Below are 18,392 nucleotides of genomic sequence, written 5' to 3'. Positions count from 1 at the left end.
GGTTGATCATTATCTCTTTTCCGCTTTTCTTCAACAAGCACTTCAAATCCTTGAGATTTTGTGATGTAACCATAGATAGAAAAGACATCTACGTGATCATTCCATCTAGTCCCTTTTATGATTGCATCTCCTATGGTTGAAAGTTCTGATGAAGAAGCTTTACCTTTCTTTTATGCATGCAGTGCATAAGACCATAAAGGAGACTTGTCCTTTGGTGGCAAACAACTGCTCCATTTGAAGACCATAGGCAGTAGTTTCTCTTGCCACCTCTTGCTTCACATAAGAAGAGTGTAAAAGAGATTCCTCTAATGATTTCTTCATACCTCCTTTGCCGAAATTTGTTTTAAGAGATTGCTCTGTATCTCTGAAATATATCATCATGTCCTTCCAGACCACCAACTTCAATCTTTTTGCCTCTTCAAAGTCTTGATAGTCCTTCCGCTCATGGTTTGGACTATTGCACCACATGCAATGGCAAACACAATCATTTTTGGAAGAATTCATAGGAGTGAAAGAGGTTTGGATAGAATTTGGAGCTAGGTTAAGTGGTTGCTATTCTCTTCTGGTCATCTTAATTTAAAGTTCTTTAAAATTCTTTGAAATTTCTTCCATCATGTCTTCGACAGTCGATCTGGCAGATGGTTTGACAACCGCAGTAGGAATAGACATAGGTATGGGCATAGAAGTAGGCATAGACACAGGATGAGAAATAGGAGAAGTGAAAGGAGAAACAAGAGAAGTCGAGATAGGAGAAGACATCGCTAGAGGTGTTTGCATGCCGTTCTGCAAGCGAGCCTTCTATCTCCGCCTCTTCGTCAATGTGAAACCACATCAACAGCATCTTGCCAATCCATCTTCAATCCCATTGGCTGTGTACAGCCTTCAAGAAGCTTTCCCAACTCGTCCTGAAGTGCAGGATCAGTTGCGTGCAATAATAAATCCACTTTCTCTCACTTTAGGGCTCTTTGCTCAATTGCATCCAATTAGTTGTATTGCTCTTAAAATTTTCGCAACATCTTAGAAGCAACAAGTCCTTTGTCGGGCTGATAGACCCACTCTCTAAATGTCGTCCACGTAGCAATACCATAATCCTCCAAAAAATATTCATCTTTGAGTACCTTCTTGAAAACATTCCAATTTGAATATTGCACAAATAAATCAATCACTCTGGCCCGCAAAGCAGGCATGGCAAGCCGTAGGAAATAGTTGCTCCAGTTGGTAGGAAATCCGACGAAGCACATCTAAGCTTTAAAAGACTTTAAGATAGACTGAAACATTTCAAACATCAAATAATTTACACTCACTTACCACGGCCTCGATCACTTTGGTTGCACCATGTGTATGCTCTTGTTCTTAATGAAGCATTTTGTTGTTGATCAATTTTTTATTGATGTAACAATTGCTACTACTGTATTGATAACGGCAACTACCGATTCTATATCAGAATGGCTGAAGAAAGAGTCTGCAATAAATTCTTCCTCTCATCAATCAAAAAGGAAGAATCACTTGATTATGAAGTGGGTGGAGTATTCGAAGAGTCTCCCATCTCGATAATCAAAAGTGACGCTTTCACATTCGGTTCACCAGATGTCGCATGAGATACGTGCGGGAGTTCATGAAGTCACTCACCGCAAGGACGCTTTGCAAGATAGAAGCAAAGGATGATGAAGAGCACTCAACTCAAGGTAAATACATGTAGCAAAAAGAATGTTTGGGTTTCATATTCGATCGATTACATATATTGGCATAAGAAAGAGAAGTGGGAATTCAAGGAACTCAATATTCACAATACATCATAAAGCATGTTCTCATACATAGATTTCTTGATTGATGCATGCAAAGGATAGATTAGAAGAAGTTCAATGAATCAATTCACAAGAGTTCTTCAATTTTTGGTCACAAGAGAGCATAAAATTTGTCATGAATATGCATGAAAGAGAAGCCATTTGAAAGTGTTTTGACAATGTAGATATGGTACTTCCAAGTAATAAGGTTCCAAAGGGTGGGGAGGTATCATCAAAATAATCATGTTCTCCAAATCCATTTAAAATTTTGGCAGGTTTTTCACTCCTTTACCATGCACCATAACTGGACAAAATGCTCATCATCAACTACATCTTTATATCTTGTGAGTTAGTTGCCATGTACATAGCATGAGTTCTGCATAAAAAACGCCATTATTCCTCCGACAAATTCTCCTCTTTTTCTCTCAAAGCCTTCAGCACGCATACTGCTTATTTTGAGTGTGGTTAATAAGCACATTCTTTCCCAATCTAAAGTAATGATGTCTCCTATTTTGCACTCCTTCGAGTTCCTGAAGAAGATCCTTGCATATGATTCTGCATCGTCAGCACGAACTCCGGATGCAGGGAGTGTAACCAAGACACGCTCTTTGGACGAGTCACATCCAAAATTGGCTCCTGTAATGATCATAGGATACTTGGCCTTGGCCTTGGTTGCACGTGGAAGGAAGGCCAATGAGGGCCACACAACCCAACTTCTCATACTCGTCAGACTTGGATGATGGGTCAAGGTTGTCAGGTGCTCAGCGGGGATGATCTAATCTCTGTCTATGTTGTCTTGGTCGACAAAGCTTTCTAGCGAGCAGGGAAGAGAAGACCAGGAAAATTTCCTACATGATGAACTTCCTAACGACAATTCTATATACTGGAATTAGCTGTGTCGTGCTTATCGTTATCAAATTGGTTCTACATTGTGGTCTGAACTCCATAAGCTCTTGTATCCGCCTGATGACGAGACATTTCCCTTCCCCAACAATTAGCATCTGTCGCCCCCTTTCCCTTCGAGATGCAGTTACTTCGATTCCTCTAACTAGGAAAGACCTTCAATATCGTGTGAGTGTTCCGATTGTAAATCTCGGCTGCCTACCAGCTGTCCCTAAAGACTGGCCACCCTCTGACCAATACCATAATCCTCGGTCGGATAGCAAATGCCCCTGCAATCCTTTTACTATTGTTGATCTTGCAATTTTAACTGAGAGCTCTTTCTTGCATGAAAATCCCAGCTTCGTGGGCAGACTTGTCCTCTTCCCTCCCGGCAGAAGCCACGCTGGTCCTCCTTAGTTATCATCCTCTCCTCCCTTTTTTCATTCTCTTCCATAGTTGCATATCTCCTCCACACACGGTCCAAAAATCTTGTAGCTTTTCTTATTAAAGCTAAGGCTTTATATTTAAAAAATCTATTCTCTTGTATCGTTATCCTATCCCAATGATCTTCCATTCATTCTAGACTTGTAAAGTGAGGGATAAAAGGAATTCCAAAACTTGTGACTATGATCTTTTTGTATACCTCCTCTACTTGCATTCAAGCTTTTTCTTGAGTCACTGGCATTGCTTTTCTTCGAAACATCATTTCATATGAATTTCCATGACAAGAAAAGAGCGTTTGAGATGGCTTATGAAGGGAGCATCCTGTAGCGAGGTGCAATATTCCTCTCATTTTGGAGGCTAATTGCGGAAATATTTGTTGCATTTGAGCTTGATGAGATTCCACAAGTTGTAGCATCATTGTCTACACTAAATGGGAGATTACAACATAGAAATTCTAGCTTCAATTGATGTTGAACTTGAAGACTTCCCACACGATGTAGTGGTGTCCCATCAGACACTATTGATACATTGAGTTGTTGACTAAAAGAAGCATCCAAGTTCATACTCTGGTCTTTCTTTGAAAGCAGTAGAACATCCATCACAACACAAATCACTCTTCATCTTAACTTCATAAAACAATAGGGAAACCATTTGAAAAACTACAAGCCAATGTCTAAGTCAATTGTGGGGTTCTCCAAGATTTAAATGTTTCTCCCATTTCTTTCCTTCACTGCATGTGCTAGGAAGAGCTGTATCCAAAGAAGCTACATTGTCATCACTTCTTGCATTGAGTCATGCATTGTGCCCTAACAAGGAAATATGCTTTGAAACAGATCTTTGTTCTCATCCACTCACGATTCAAGAAATTTTGCAATGTTGGATCCATGCAATGCAATCAATAAAAGGATGTCCACACAAAAATTATGAATGCACTAAAAAGAATGTGCCTAACCTAACTACATGTGCTCATGCATCATGCAAAATGAAAACACAAAAGACACATGCAATGGAAAGAAAATTCCTAATGACACCGACTAAAGAATTCAGAATCTTGGCGAAAAACTATGCCCTCAAGTTCGCAATGGTAGATGCGCAATGTCATGACACTGAAAAGAGGGAAGCAATATAGGACATGGTCCATAGGCAAGGAAGATGGAAAATCACAATATCGTGTGAGCATATGTGCTAAGTGTGCTCCACTTGCAAAATCACAAGAGGTGTTCAATAAGTTTTGAACATGTAATCCAGTATTTGGGATGCTTAATTAGGGACTATGGCATGGGCACAGACATGATGATGAAAGTCTAAATAAGTTTGTTGGTTGAATGTGAGACATGTTCCCTTTCCTACTATTTTGAAGCTTGTGGCAGCATATGAACAACTAATAATAGCAAGGAATCACATGGCCATACAAGAATCTTCATAAGAATAGCAAATTTCATGCTGACATTCTTCTTTATTGATTCTGCTAGAAAAAAATGTTTACATAGATAGGAACTTGAGGAATATTTGCACAAAAAGTGATTCACTTACAAAAGCAAAAGATATTTGGAGTGTGATGTCATGGAATTCTCGAAATGCAAGATATGTATAATATGGGTCTGCAGAACGGGCCTTGACATATGATGAATAGATGCAACTTGAGGGTCTCTTTACTTTGCTTGTGCCTTGAAGGTCTGTGGTGCCAAGAAAAGGATATTATTTGATGGCATTGCATTGGTTGATAGGTACATGAAATGTGCCTTTTGTGGAGTTTCCTAGTAGTAGGATATGCACCACATGGGCTTGGTAAGAAAGCACTACATTGCTATGAAAGAGTTTGATAAAAAACCTCCCTTTGAACACATCAAAGAAATCAAGTTTTTGATCTGGGTGATAGTACATTTGTACACATGATTTATTTGTTGATGCATAAGTGGGCTTTTGACATGGCATAGAATAGGTTACTATAGCTAGGAGTTTTGGGATAGATTCAGTAGTTTCAAAATTTGTGTAATTGGGGAGTCTTTGATTATGCACAACACATCCAAGGTGTATCTTCACACCTAAGGAAGAGGTCTATGAAGTTTTCTAGCCAACCGAATTAGTACGTGGAAGATACATGCTTTGGAAGGTCAATCTTGGTAGAAGACTATGCACAAGAAAGGTGGATTATAGACTATGGAGATTTTTGTAAAGTCTAAAGCTTTGGGAATTGGCTATATGGTCTTCAAGGAAGTTGTTTGGAATTAGGGCTACAATTTTCCTTCGTAAAGCTTGTCGATTTGAGTTTATAGATCAAAAGTTATGAGCATTTTAAGATAGGTCTATCTTGATTGATAAATTTGTAAGGGCAAAGAATGCCTAATCATGGTGATGGTGGATGCAACGGACTAATTGGGAACCATGCATCATAATGCTACCTACTCCGTAAGTGAGTTTGATGATATAGTATAAAGGAGGTTTTTTATAGCTATTTATTAGATTAAGAGTTAAATTCATGTAATTAGACCCATAACAAGATTTCCTAGGGATTGGAAGCTTAGCATCAGTTGGAATCATCTTGGTTGATGGTAACAACTATGTTCTACATGTTTTCTAATATCAGAGATGAGATTTGAAGCTTTTATGGTTGCATAAAGCCTATGTATAGTAGGGCATTATACTACACTAGGGTTATCTTCAAGTTCTCATCTCAGCACTTTTGGGAAACTGTTCCAACACAAGGTAGTGTGCTCTTATAGTGAGTGTAGGTATTAGAACTTTGAAAATTGGAAAGATCTACAACAACATGAAGACTTTTGCCATCATAATATTTTGTTGGAGTCAATCTAGAAGAAGAAACTCTATGGAGTTCATACCATTGAGCATAGTCAATCTATGGTGGAAACCCAATAAATGACAGAGTATTAAAAAAGTCTATTAATCTTTTATGATGGTTAGGTTTATAATATGGAAAACTCCTCCATTTTTTGTATTCCTAGAATAAAATTCTAGATGTCTGCGGCTTGGCTACTATATGAGGTTATACTCTGCATCTTACACATATATAGCTCAAGTGCACGAAATGAAAAAAGCACTAGAAACTACACAAACAAATATTTTAGAGTTGACAAGTCAGATTGATATTTTGAAAAATGTTAACAATTCATTGCAGGATAAGTTAACACGCTTGAGAGAAACTCCAGTAGGATTTAGAGAGAGGAAGAGACCATTAAAAAATATAACCAGCTTGTGTGAGAGAGCAAAGAAAAGGAGACTAAATCTTACAAAGAAATATGTCTCTAACATACTAGGCATAAATATCCGAGAGAATGAGGAAAGAATCAAACTTTTGAAGGAAACCATGAATAAGAAAGATATTTTGAGGATTCTTAAGTCACCAGAAAATGTGGATTTGAGAGGTCCAACTCTGAGAGAGTTAGTGAAGGATTTAAAAGGCACAGTGAAAGCAAATGAAATTGTAGAGACATGTGATACTGTGGGTATAAGTCGAAAAGGTTATCGTGCTATCTCTGGATTATGGTTTAAAAATCTTAAACGCAATAGGGTAACTATATTTGGATTGCCCCGAGCCCTTGCAGTTTCGACTGCAAGAATTTCCATGAATCGCAAGATTCCACATGTTTTTGGAGATTACATTCACATCGAAAGGTCTATGTCCTATGTAAAACAAAAAAACAGGCAATTTTTTATTACAATGAGTTTAACAATATATGGGTTGATCTAAAAAAGGTGCAAATTGCAATGGTTCACATGTATAAAATCACAGTAGAAGAAAGTTATGGTGTTCTAAAGTTTTCCTTGAAGTTGGATGAAGCACAGATTCAAAGGGGTCAGAAGATGGAAAGAATTAGCATTTGCCTCATGAACATGGCATTGGACCATGGCAATGGTGAGGGCAAAGCTCCATTGCATAAGATCCAATCCGAGATGGAGATTTGGTGGATTGGTGCAGCCCAGGTACCAATTGAAAATCATCAAACGTTGAAATGGTTGTTCAACCATACAGGTATTCCAAATATCATTAAGTCTCAAAGTGAAGGCGAAATGTTGATAGTTGATGGGGTTGGTAAATTTAATGTGGAATGGCATATGAGTGCTAATTTGAAAACTATCAAATGTATGCTTGGAATATGTAATGGTGCAAATGCAAAATATCCTTGCATTTATTGCATGGAAAGTATTGGATCCAAAGATTGGAGTAGTTTGCGACCAGTAAGAAGAGCCCCAAATAGAGACTCTATAGATTTGAGTAAATTTAAAAACATAGAAGACATCTGGGATCCCATTCTTTCCATCTCTCTTAAGAATGTTCATATTTGTACTTTGCATGCAGAGATTAGAATAATCGATAAGCTTCTCAGGTTGCATCTTGACTACGCATATTCCATTAAGCCATTATCTTTATCAGATGAGTGTATTGATAAATGCGAGGCATTGCTATCGAAAATGGGATTTCATGGGGGCCAAGTTCACTTGAGAAAGTATCCAATACTTTCAGGAAAAACAAGAGATATCTTGGCCGATGTCTCTATGGGAGGCTCAAAAGCTAGACGATTCTTAGGAAACCATTCAGGAAGGCAGGTGAATGCAGCTTGGGAGTGTTGGAGAGAGCTATGTGAGATCACAACAAATGTTGCAAGCACGCCGAGGCTTGCGTTTCTTAGAATGGAGGTCTGGATACACCTTGATGTTTTTCTGAAACTCCTCAGGCAACATAAGACAACATATACATATGCGGAAGAGTTCAAAAGATCAATCACAAAGCTTGCTCAGGTGATAAAAGAGGCATGGGGAGAAAAAGATATCACTTTTTATCTGGTAAAGTAATAATTATTTAATATGGGCTTATTTTGATAGGTTTTTCAATTGGTATAAAATTTGTGTTACTTTGTATTGCAGCATATTCTTCATATTCATGGACCTTTCTTTGTGGAGGAGCATGGCCCCTTAGCAACTTATAGTAACCAAGGCATGGAAAAATCCCACTATCAAGCACGCACAAGTTATTTTCGAAGCACAAGGCATGGGGGAGGAGTTACAAAAAGCAATGCTTTGGAGGAGCTATTCAACTGGTTTTTTCGACGACAACTTCAAAGAATGCAAATAAAAGACGGCAATGACACATGAGCAATCACACTTTTATATATAAGAAAGAATATATACAAAGCTAGTTTTCCAAAACTCTCACATTCTCTTCCTCCTCAGGAATCTTTCCTCTATAACGTAGAAATTTTTTTCTCTTGTAGCCAGCTATAGATTTTACATCAGTTCGGTCTGCAGCTAAGGCGTAGGATGAAAACGCCAAAAAGTATCCTGCTCTAGAAGCAGAGTAACCTAGACCGTAGCCAAAAATCCTAATTGCTGCAGTCTTTTCCAAAAACATTACTTTGTGGGCATTATATTGTAATCCTGAGAAACCTAGAAGCCTTGTAAGAGCTTTAATACAAAGTATGGGCCATGCTGCATCCTCTGAGAAACTACTATGAAGTACAAAAAAGGAATTAGGGTCAATCCTAGCCAAGTAGTGGCCGAGTGCAATGTCTTTGAATGTGTTACTAGCAGCTCTCGATCCTTTGCCACGCCCCAAGAAGTTATCTGTATCAGCAATCTCCAACTGCAAATAAATTCCATACTGAATGAGCATGAAATGTAAACCTACCAATGTGTAAAAGCAAATTCAAAATTATCTTACCACTTGATTTTCATCGTACTCCAATTTAAATGGATTCCATAAATTAATTGATGATGCTGTCTCATTGGTGTTAGTCAATTCTTTAACATATTTAGACTCCTCTCTTCCAAAATTGAAAATCCCGAGTTCGCTCTGAATGTGATCGAAGTCCTCATCAGTAATACTCAACTCTTTCTCAGCTTCTTTGGCCTTTTCAAAACAAAGAGAGAGGGCCTCACCAGCATCAATAAACTTATCATCTAGAGTTTCTTTATCAAGTTTCAGAATCTCTTCCTTTGATTCATTTTCTATGTCAATTATCCCATTTGCAGCATCAGAAGCCTCTGCAATAATTGCTAGACAATAATCTTCCCTGAGATTAAAAAGTTTTTGAATATCTGACAGTAAAATGTACTCCTTGTCCTTGAAAGGTATAGATGGTAGGGAAGGAACAATATGGTGAGAACTCTCATCAAGTTGAGGGTTTGTATCTCCTTGGCTCTCCTCAATGATAGTCTCAGCTTTGAAGTGAGCAACATCCAAATTCTCAGCAAAGCCTCAAAATCTGTATCTACAACCTCCTCTATTTCCTTTTCATCTACCAGATCATCTAACATGCAAAAGCTGGCAGACTTTGCTCCTTCCAACTGTTGCTCCTCAGCTTTCACAGGGTATTTGACAAGGGTGAAAATAATAAAAGCAGCATATTTTCTCATCATCTTGCAGTTTTTGGAATGAGTGCAGCAAAATATGTCTCTTGAATAAAACCTCTCCAGAGAGTGGGCACTGCACTTTTTAGTAAATACAGACTTTTCATTTCCTGTTGACCCAATGGGAACATGGACATATTCAATTGTGCCAACTTCAACAGAAGGACCTGCAAGATTTTCAAACTCCAAAAAGTCCTCCACAATATATTTTTCACAAGATTTCAGAACTTTGTCAAGTTCCCAATCAGGATTAAACACATTTTTCACAACTCCATAGAATGAGAGATCCATTCCATTCTGAAGCATAAAATCAAGTAGCCTCTCTGATGGAGTGATATCAGTGAGCTCTGATACTCCTTGACCTCTCACTACCGACGTTCGCTTCCCTGGAGATGTACTTGGCCTTCTCACACTGGTGGTAGAGGATGGAGAGGAAAAAGAATGCACAGGCTCATCGCATGTTGATCCCCTTGAGCCTTTTGAAAGCCTTCTTCTTTTACCAGTTCCTAGAGAAACCTTGGATCCTAGGAATTCTATGGGTTCAAACATGTTTACAGCTTCTGCCGATACGGCGCGATAAGAGAGAAATGATTCAGACGGATAGGCCCCCTCGCGCCATATCGGTGATTCCAGCAAGAAGCGAGAGAGCCACAACGGTGGTCACACGAGCTTGGGCAGAATAAGCTTGGAAGGAGAGCTGAAAGAAGACTCTGCAGAACCTCCAAAACGACGCGAAGAGAGGAAAGTGAAGAAGGCAAACAGTCGCTCTCGCGCCGTATTAGGATAAGAAACAGAGGTCCCGAAAAACCGAAAAAAGCCGTATGGATAAGGGACACAGCCTTATGTAGGCGCGGAATTATGCCACCTGGCAGTATCCGTTGGTCTTCGACACGTAGCAATAGCCGTTGGCCAACACGTGACCGATAACCACGTGGCAAACAAGTGGACCGGTCGTTACTTGACACGTAGCATACGGACCATAAATGTAGATATGTGCCACAATCAGCGTCGGACACGTGTCCGACACGTGTCATGATTGACGTGGGTATATAAGTGGTTATTTTTCCTACGTGTACACTTTTCATTTTTCGAGCTCTTCCGCCTTCCTTGCCGATACGGTGCGATATAAGACTTGCGTCTTCTCCGTTTCTTATCTCTCGCGTTGTATCGATGGTCTTTTGGCTGAGTCCTTTATTCGCTAGTCAAAACGAGGTGTGCAGATACGGAGTGAGGGCGTCCAAACGTTGTCGTCGTTTCCTCTATATTGTGTCGTATCAGCAGTTTGGTCTCACCAATAGGGAGCAGGTTTATTAACATCCCCCTTGTGTCATTGCCAATACGAAGTGAGGGCGTCCATACGCTATCTTCGTTTCCTTCATATCGCACCGTATTAGCATTTTGGTCTCACCCTTGTGTCATTGCCAATATGGAGCGAGGGCGTCCATACGCTGTCTTCGTTTCCTCCATATCGCATCGTATCAGCATTATGGTCTCCAATACGAAGCGAGGGCATTGTTCCATTCTAATCGTTTTGTTCATATCGCGCCGTATCGGAATTGCTCATTTCGTCCCTTTTCGCGCCAATTAGCCTGTTGGGTTTACAGATTTTTACTATTTCAGTTCTTGTCCTTCTGGTTGTAATTTTTGCTTTTCTGGATGGCAAGGACAAAGCAAACTGCAAGAAGAGTGTATCTGGATGGGAAGGACAATGGGGGTAGAAGAAAGTTAAAATTTGATGAATCTGAGGAGGAGCCCTCTTCCAAGTTTCCTAAAGCTGGTCCATCACAGGCCCCAGAGCATTTTACAACAGAAATTCCCCCCTAAACCAGCTGTTGGCCTAACATCTTCCATGAATGTTTCTTCTCCTGAAGTTGAGGAAGCAAAGGGTGAGGCTTGCCCTGTGAAAGATTCATTCCCTACAATGGCACCTGAGCCTACATCTGCTGAAGCTACTGAACCTCCCAATCCACAAAAGAGAAAGAGGAAGTCCAAGTTCTTCTATATGCAAAGATGTTTCAGTGAGATCAGGAAAGCCCAGAGAGCTACACAGCATGTCATTCCAAAAGCTGCTTTTATAAGGGTCGTTAAAGAGATCTGTGATAGATTGTCTCAAGTGGCAACTGTCTCTGGTCTAAATAAGAAGTGGCAACTCTCAGCCATTCTTGCCCTACAAGAGGCCGCAGAAGATTTTGTTATTGATTTCATGAACGATGCTTACATTGCTGCCGCCCATGCTCATAGGATCACCCTTATGAATAAAGATTTCAGCATCATCAGCAGAGTCAGGTATAGGTTTGACAAAGTGCTGAGGCCCTTGCCTTCCAACGATCAAAAAGCCCTTGAAATCCTTAACATTCCCCCAAAATTGTCCAGGAAAGAGAAAAAGCTAAATGTTGAGGATGTTACTCACCTTTACTCTACAAGGGGTGCCACCCAGCAGGAGGCTTTCTTGAGTGAAAAAAATCAGGAGGTGTTTGAAACTGAAGATGATGTTTACAAGAGGAAAGCCGCATCACTTGCTCCCGTCAACAGCGAGAGGATGGGCAAAGTGTATGGGCAGATTCTTGTGAATGTTTCTGTGGAACCTAAGGAGGAATATCTTAGTATATCTCTCGAGGACAAGCCCATGTTGGAAAAAAGGGATGTCCAACTATCTGACTCCGTGGTTTTTTGTTGCATAAGGTAAGGTTTTTTTTTTTTTTTTTTGCGTAAGTTAAGTCTTATAGGTTCAAGTATATTTTGGATGAAATTTGTATTGAATAGCTTTTGCTATTGACTGCAGGGTATTGGTCTCCTCTCTCACTCTCGATATCCGAAGAACCATATACATTGTTGATCCACTTCTCTCTGTGGAACTATTTGCAAAATCTGGTTCTAATATTTCACCGTTTTTTCGTAGCTTCGATAGTGTGACAAATTACCACATCTTTTTCCCTTATGTAGAAAGGTTTTTTTCTTTTTCTGTAGAGGAAAATTTATATTCATTTGCTTTCACCCTTCTACTCACCTCTTTTATGAATTTGCAGAGGGCATTGGAGTCTCATCTACATTAATTGCCTTTCAAGGGAAATTATCTTTATGAATTCTCTCAGCGGTGTTCATGGTCAAGCAGAATGTATGTTGAAAGAAAATTACTTACTTTGATTTTATTTATAAAGAATATTTTGAACTTACAAAGCTTCCTTTTGCAGTGCTGGTAGACTCCTTTCTACATTTTTTGATACAACATATGAGGATCTTGCTGATCCTCAAAGGCCTTATACTTTTCTTCTACAAGAAGTTCCATTGCAAAGCGATGCGCATTCTTGTGGATGGAGAGTTATCTCATACATTTGCAGAATAGTGGATTCAAAGTTGTTACAAATAGAAGGAGTGAATGTAAGTTAATTTCATTTTATGCTTATGTAATCCTTATCATGATTTATTTTCACTAACTTATAACATTTATTCTTACAGTGTAGAGACTATCCTGAATCATATGTTTGGTGGATAAGGGAGAGATGCATCGAGTTGATTCTGGACAGGGCAATCACACCATATGATCCTGACTCCCCTCTTCCTCCCAAAACTTCAATGGCCAAGGCCACAAGCAAGGGAAAGGGCAAGGGAAAGGGTAAGGACAATGGCAATGGTAAAGGCAAGGGCAAAGGCAATGGGACCACTACTGCAGAGTCTAAGAAAAAAGGAATGCCAATGCTCTCTCCTCTTAAATTTGATCCATCCCCTCTTAAGCCCCAAGAAAAGAGACTACCTGTAAAGGTGAAATTTTTTCAACAATCAAAGAAAGGCCCTGTGAGAAAAAATATCTTTGAAGAAATCGATAAAGAATAAAAATAGCAAACATAAGCATACACGAGCCTTATTATTTTGGCTTTGTACATTTTTATGCAATTTTTGTACCTCATTGTGTAATGAAAATTTTCACTTGTAAATCGAATGTAATGTACATTTTATTTATACACATTCGAAAGGCAACTTGCTTCATGATAGCTTATGAGTTTCCATTAAAAAATATCTTAAGGACAGTCTATTAAGATAAATTCCTGCCAAGTTTTCATTCTCAAGGCTCAAAACTCACAATTGTGGGAGACAAACAACTCGTACAAAAGAAAGAGCGCTCGGCTCTTTTACCAATTGTTACACCATTCACTTTGAACTTATATCTAGGGGATGAATTGTCTAGCAATTCCAAGGTATCCCTCACATCTTTCAGACTCCAATTGGAAGTAACATTCACCTTCTTTACTTCTTCATGCGGCAAAACGTGCACTGCAAGTTTATATGGTGTGTAATCTGTATCGGAATCCAAGGGAACCCAAATACCCAATCTTAGTTTGTATCTCCTGTAATCAAAGCCCAAAGCAAGAGTTTGGCGAGGGATACTGTAAGCCAAAGCCAAGGATTGAGGGCATGCACTACACCTCAAGATATCACCCTTATGGTCGCACTCTCTAGATTTCCAATGCGTCCCTATAGTGTTGTCCAAATCCTCTTCCGAAAAGTTTCTACTTAGCCAGGATACCTTCGTTCTTTGTAAATTTGTTGTTTTGAAGCAAGCCACGAAGATATGGAGGGGTACAAACCATGATAAACATATTCTTCTTGAGATCCTTCCAGCTGTCATGGACTTTTTAATATCCTGAGATATTTTGAATTTGAAACTCTGCACCGTTACCTTGTCAGGAATCTCTCAGTTTAGAGATGAAAGACTTGGCAATGGCAAATCTTCAATATTCCCATACCTATCCGCTTTAGAGGGAACCACATACTGTGCATAATATATAAAAACCTTGCATTCACTATAAAAAGACACAGTTTGATCGGCATAAATAATGTTTGCCAATACCTTATGAATGGCATGGAAAGTCCCACTTAGGCTTTCCACAGGTTGCCATTCAATACTTGTTGACGGAAATATATCTACAATGACGAACCGTTTGTTAGAACTTGCATAAATGGAAAAGAATTATATACGTTATTCAACTTATAACTTACAATGTGTTTGTTGGGGAACACGTTCGTTTGGAGGCAAGTGCATATCCTTGGCCATGTAAACATGTTGCACCTTGACAAACCAGCCTTCGGGCATAATTTTGAAGGCAATGATACACCCCTTCCAGTGATGTTTTATATCATCTCGTTTTCTTCTTTTCACCTTATGAGAGCCCTTGCAAGATGGCAGCATGGTAACCCAATTGTTTACAGCAAAGGTTTTGGGCTCAAAATTTCCATCTACTCCCTGGCTATAGACTGTGCAAGAGTGTATTAAACGAGAAGGGCGCCTGGAGGAAGCCATGAAAAGAATGAAAGCGCAGAGAAAGAAGCTCAAAGAGGGGTGAATGAACTAAAAAGTAGCGCGAAGAACCCAAATGAGTATGTATTGGGCACCAAAAACAATATTGAAAGATCTCCCAACTTTCAAAAAACTCATTATTAATTTCATCACATCTCTGTCACGTATTTTGTCAGATTTGTAAGTAAATAACGTCTTTGGGACTCCAAAACATGTCAGACTTTAGGGGTTTTGGCTAAAAAAGAAGAGAGAACCACGAAATGGACTCCACTATCTCTAAAAAAGAGGAGACAAGAATACCATATTCTTGCACACGTAGCGAACTCTCTTTGGCCCTTTCCTTAATCCCGTGATTAACAAAAGTGCATTTTTTGAAGCATTTTTGGTCCTAATGTTTGATTATGTCTAGTTTAGTTTTTGGTTATTCTAGATTTTGGAGAGAAGCATAAAACTCAAAATACTCCACATGTTTGGTTCTACTATGTAATCTTGGATTTTGGAGAAAACCATGAAACTTTTAAATCCCTTTTGAAACTTGGATCTTCTTTGGTTTGTATGAATTGTGATTGGAGAGAACCAAGATACTCCTTCCATTTGAGGTTTTCTATTTTATTTGGATTAAGAGAGTGAGTGCAAACCTAGCCAACTATAGTTTTTCCTAACTTATCCTTTGAGCTAGGGAGGGTATTGAGATGTGGCCCTTCAAACATGCACATATGAATCCTACCCTATTTGTCAAAAAAGTGGAGATATATTCATACCAATGTGAGCTTTTAGTTGGATGTCACCCCATGTGGCCATGAGGTCATCAATGATGTAAGAAAAGCAAGTTGTACATACTTATAAGAGAGACAATTGCCCACATTATATAAAACACTCTCAACCAACAAAAACATGATTCTCTTGTTAGATATGCTCAATACTCCACCCTCGTAAGATGCCACCAATGATCCATGGTGCTCTAAGTTATGGCCCCCATTATGAGGAGAAGCTATATGTGAGAACGTTGGTCTTCACTTGTATGTCAAATGAGATCTATGTGAAAAAATGTCAAAAAGGTGATCTTTGTGAATCTAGCCTTTGGATTTGATAGAGTAGTTATGTTGGGAGCAAGTCAAGGCACAATGCATCGAGTTGCGGGATGTGAGAGTTATTAGGGATCTACCTATTTCAGGGTTCGGGGTCATAGTAAGTGGTTTAGACTTTGTTGTGTCATTGTAAGTGCCATTGCAAGATGAAGAGCCATGCATAATGTATCGTTTAATAGACGTAAGTTGTCATCAGTACACACCATGCATGTAGTATTCTAAGGGCTTTCACACTTATGATTCCACAAACTTCAAATAGATTAGAAATGTTAAGCTCTTTATTCCAAGCTTTATTTCTTACTTTTGTAAAAAAGTGTATAACTTTGTAAACTTCCAACCAATGGCATCTTGAAAACAAACGAAAGTAAAAACAATTATCTTCAACATCTTGTCTTTTGTTCTCTCTATTTGGGGTTGTGTTTAGCTATGCTTATAAGTTTTTCTAATTGTATATCTATATGTTTTTCTTTTACATGAATTTACATAAGTCCATCTATATTAGTCCATGTATAGTATAAGTTGAATGTATGGAGTAGTTAATTGATAAGTAAACCCCAAGTAATTCACTATATATAAATCCTCTATATCATGTGCATTCAAGATCTATTTATAAATATTTTTATCTATAAAAAATTTTAAAATAAAACATAACCTTTTTCTATTCAATCTATAATAACCTCTTTATATAAGATATTTTTATATGTAAAAAATGTATAAAAATGATATTTTAAAAATTCTTATGTTGAATCCACATGATACATATATGAGTGACCTCCCCTAAAGTAAATCATAATAATAAAAAAACCAAAGCCATTAAATCTTATTGGGTAGGTAAAATTACAATATAAATCTCGAGGCATCCCTATAGTGATAGAAGCGCGTGATAGATTGGATGCAAATATTACAAGCGAGTGAGACACAAGGCTATGTACAGGTAGATGACTAGAATGGCTATTGCCATGGCATGGGAAAACATGTGACGTGGGGATTAGGCATGGCGTCCGAGCGGAAGAGGAGCTGCAGAGGTCTTTCTGGGCGCCTCGTCGAGCATGAGAGGGACGTGAGGGATGGAGTTGAAGAGGCTGTCGAAGCTGCCATCACAAAACGAAGACACTTACAAGAATGAATGGACGGACGAGAATTATGAAGGAATGAATATTCGAATGGATGAAAGAGAGAGAGAGAGAGAGACCCAGTAGTGATAAGATCAGGGATGCAGGGTGATTGGGCCTCTTTCATGAGCACCAGAGACCCATCATCCATAGCTCTCTTCCCGCAGCTGCGACCATCCGCGAACATTAGTAATGCTAGCATTTGTAAGCAAATGGTGATCAGAGAGGTTGATGGAAACGCATCGGTGGTAATTAACAATATTGTTGCAAATGATGGCAATTAGGGTTGATCGAGATGCATCGATAATCGACAACAATACTTACCTGCAGTTGCTGCCGCACGAGCATGACGACCCGCACCCGCACTTGGAGTTTCCACACGACATTTTGATATAGATGATCAGATACAGTGCTTTCTGCAAGAGGGTGAGAACTCTGCAGTCACACAGTCCACTCTCTTCGTACGCTTCTCTCACACACCCATATATATAGCACTTGGCTTCACCGTTAATTGTTGCTACCCTAGAAGCAACCCCCCAATTATTCAAGCGTGAACTAAGCCACATCTATCGGGGGTTTAAAGTTTTCCTTGATCTAGCACGTCTCTCGGGTGTGCTAGTACAACAAATGGTGGAGTACAACTTTCTCTCTCCTTCACTCACCCCAACCCTCGGTGAGCTAGTACAACAAACGAAGTACAACTTCCTCAATTATGCTTATAGCTCTTCACTTTCACTTGTTCCTCACATCTTATAGACCAAGTTGCTTATACCTCTTTCAACTATAGTTGCAACATAGTTACTCATAGCTCTTTCCCTAGAGTTACTATGTGGCTGTGATTGCTGCTCGACTTAACACAACAATCATGAGGGGGTGTTAGAACCTTCTACATCCCTTCCTTCCTCTCCTATAGTAAATCAACATTTCTTTATGTCTACTAGAAACACATATTCTTCAAATCACTTTTGCAAGAGTAAAATAAACATGGGGAATCAAGTTGCGTACTACACTTGTATTGAGAAGCTTATGCCCAAAAATTGAGCATAAATTGAGTGTATGTTGGATACTACACTTGTGTTGAAAAGTTATGTTGAAAAAAGTGAGCATAAGTAGATTCCTATTCAACATCACACGCACTCAATATTTCTCTAAGGGACTCTAAGATAAGGCAAATGACTTTTTGGTACAAAAACGTGTTGACCTTTAGGATATAGCTACATGAATAAACACTAAATTTAAATGTAGCTAGTCTTTCCCATGTCGACCCTCAGTGTGGGTTGAAAATTCAATGATATCAAAATATCAAATATGCTTTCGAATGTGTTTGTAATGAGCATTATAAAACTATTAGAACACTATCCCACATTAAAGCACGCGTAACTTTTCTTTAAGGATATATTTTATCAAAAAGAGATTGAATTTA

The 18,392-nt window shown here is 38.9% G+C and overlaps 1 long non-coding RNA gene across 2 annotated transcripts; it reads right to left on the bottom strand.

Annotated features, from left to right (window-relative positions):
- Window positions 1-13,610: 13,610 nt before the first annotated feature.
- Window positions 13,611-17,550, bottom strand: LOC148036390 (uncharacterized). 2 transcript variants are annotated; one of them, XR_015690938.1, is made up of 4 exons: window positions 17,294-17,550; window positions 17,050-17,136; window positions 14,472-16,948; window positions 13,611-14,396 (listed from the first exon to the last, which is right to left on the bottom strand). It is a non-coding gene; the product is annotated as an uncharacterized LOC148036390 (long non-coding RNA). The 2 variants fall into 2 exon arrangements; XR_015690937.1 differs by lacking the exon at window positions 13,611-14,396 and having other exon boundaries at window positions 16,651-16,948; window positions 17,294-17,520.
- Window positions 17,551-18,392: the final 842 nt, after the last annotated feature.

The sequence above is a fragment of the Lygodium microphyllum genome, chromosome 5 (genome assembly GCF_053477565.2).
Source record: "Lygodium microphyllum isolate KBCC chromosome 5, Lygodium_microphyllum_v1.1.10, whole genome shotgun sequence".
Taxonomy (NCBI): domain Eukaryota; kingdom Viridiplantae; phylum Streptophyta; class Polypodiopsida; order Schizaeales; family Lygodiaceae; genus Lygodium; species Lygodium microphyllum.
The sequence above is the reverse complement of the archived record's forward strand: the minus strand, read 5'-3'. Positions and strand labels throughout refer to the sequence as shown.